Genomic DNA, 2500 nt, shown 5'->3' with positions numbered 1-2500 from the left:
GTGGCTGGGCCCAGAGGTCGATGGATCGAAACCATCCTCTGCTAAACAGTTACTTTTTAGATTTTAATTGCAACAAAAAAAAATTAAAAAATGTGTCGCTTTCATGGGCATGTCTCAGTTCCATTATACATTTTTTTGACCTCTTCCAACAGTTCATATTGGTCATACTGTTTACACAGTACCCCAGTGGCCTAAGCCATGGATTGTGAGTTCTAGTCTTTTCTTAAGGGCCAGAGTGGCTCATAAGTGCTGGGCCCATAACCCAGAGGTCGATGGATCGAAACCATCCTCTGCTAAACAGTTTATTTTTAGATTTTAAGTGCAACAAAAAAAAAAAATGTGTCGTTTCATGGGCATGTCTCAGTTCCATTATACATTTTTTTGACCTCTTCCAACAGTTCGTATTGGTCATACTGTTTACACAGTACCCCAGTGGCCTAAGACACTGGCCTCCTAAGCCAAGAATTGTGAGTTCTAGTCTTTTCTTAAGAGCAGAGTGGCACAGTGGAAGCGTGTGAGCCCATAACCCAGAGGTCAATGGATCGAAACCATCCTCTGCTAAACAGTTTGTTTTTTTAAAAATGAAACGCAAACAGAAATGAGAAAGCTAAATTTCATTTGCGTCTCAGTGTATCCAGTACACATTGTTTTTCCTGCTTCTATCAGTTCGTAAGCAGAAGGTAAACATTGCCCCAGTGGCCCAATGGAAAGGCACTGGCCTCCTAAGCCAGGGATTGTGGGTTCAAGTCCCATGGGTGGGTGGATCGCAGCGGAAACCATCCTCTGCTAAACCATCCTCTGCTAGTTTATTTTTAGATTTTAAGTGCAAACAAAAAATTAAAAAATGTGTTGTTTCATGGGCATGTCTCATTTCCATTATACATTTTTTTGACCTCTTCCAACAGTTCATATTGGTCATACTGTTTACACAGTACCCCAGTGGCCTAAGACACTGGCCTCCTAAGCCATGGATTGTGAGTTCTAGTCTTTTCTTAAGTGGCTGAGAGCAGAGTGGCTCAGCGGAAGCGTGCTGGGCCCATAACCCAGAGGTCGATGGATCGAAACCATCCTCTGCTAAACAGTTTATTTTTAGATTTTAAGTGCAAACAAAAATCAAAAAAATGTCGTTTCATGGGCATGTCTCAGTTCCATTATACATTTTTTGACCTCTTCCAACAGTTCGTATTGGTCATACTGTTTACACAGTACCCCAGTGGCCTAAGACACTGGCCTCCTAAGCCAAGAATTGTGAGTTCTAGTCTTTTCTTAAGGCTGAGAGCAGAGTGGCACAGTGGAAGCGTGCTGAGCCCATAACCCAGAGGTCAATGGATCGAAACCATCCTCTGCTAAACAGTTTGTTTTTAAAAATGAAACGCAAACAGAAATGAGAAAGCTAAATTTCATTTGCGTCTCTCAGTGTTATCCAGTACACATTGTTTTTCCTGCTTCTATCAGTTCGTACTGTTTGCAGAAGGTAAACAGTGCCCCAGTGGCCTAATGGATAAGGCACTGGCCTCCTAAGCCAGGGATTGTGGGTTCAAGTCCCATCTGGGGTGGGTTGAAGCAGAGTGGCCCAGCGGAAGCGTGCTGGGCCCATAACCCAGAGGTCGATGGATCGAAACCATCCTCTCCTAAACAGTTTCTTTTTAGATTTTAAGTGCAAACAAAAAATTTAAAAAACGTGTCGTTTCATGGGCATGTCTCAGTTCCATTATACATTTTTTTGACCTCTTCCAACAGTTCATATTGGTCATACTGTTTACACAGTACCCCAGTGGCCTAAGACACTGGCCTCCTAAGCCATGGATTGTGAGTTCTAGTCTTTTCTTAAGTGGCTGAGAGCAGAGTGGCACAGTGGAAGGCGTGCTGAGCCCATAACCCAGAGGTCAATGGATCGAAACCATCCTCTGCTAAACAGTTTGTTTTTTAAAAATGAAACGCAAACAGAAATGAAAAGCTAAATTTCATTTGCGTCTCTCAGTGCTATCCAGTACACATTGTTTTTCCTGCTTCTATCAGTTCGTACTGTTTGCAGAAGGTAAACAGTGCCCCAGTGGCCTAATGGATAAGGCACTGGCCTCCTAAAGGGATTGTGGGTTCAAGTCCCATCTGGGGTGGGTGGAAGCAGAGTGGCGCAGCGGAAATGCTGGGCCCAGAGGTCGATGGATCGAAACCATCCTCTGCTAAACAGTTACTTTTTAGATTTTAATTGCAAGCAAAACATTTAAAAAATGTGTCGTTTCATGGGAATGTCTCAGTTCCATTATACATTTTTTTGACCTCTTCCAACAGTTCGTATTGGTCATACTGTTTACACAGTACCCCAGTGGCCTAAGACACTGGCCTCCTAAGCCATGGATTGTGAGTTCTAGTCTTTTCTTAAGTAGCTGAGAGCAGAGTGGCTCAGCGGAAGCGTGCTGGGCCCAGAGGTCGATGGATCGAAACCATCCTCTGCTAAACAGTTACTTTTTAGATTTTAATTGCAAGCAAAAAAATTAAA

The 2500-nt window shown here is 43.1% G+C and overlaps 1 non-coding gene across 1 annotated transcript; it reads left to right on the top strand.

Annotated features, from left to right (window-relative positions):
• The first annotated feature begins 1483 nt into the window (after positions 1-1483).
• On the top strand, positions 1484-1556 carry trnar-ccu (transfer RNA arginine (anticodon CCU)). The gene has a single exon. It is a non-coding gene; the product is annotated as a tRNA-Arg (tRNA).
• The last annotated feature ends 944 nt before the right edge of the window (positions 1557-2500 follow it).

This window comes from Oncorhynchus keta, unplaced genomic scaffold (assembly GCF_023373465.1).
Source record: "Oncorhynchus keta strain PuntledgeMale-10-30-2019 unplaced genomic scaffold, Oket_V2 Un_contig_21429_pilon_pilon, whole genome shotgun sequence".
In the NCBI taxonomy this organism is placed as follows: Eukaryota; Metazoa; Chordata; class Actinopteri; order Salmoniformes; family Salmonidae; genus Oncorhynchus; species Oncorhynchus keta.
This window is presented reverse-complemented; position numbering and strand designations above follow the sequence as displayed.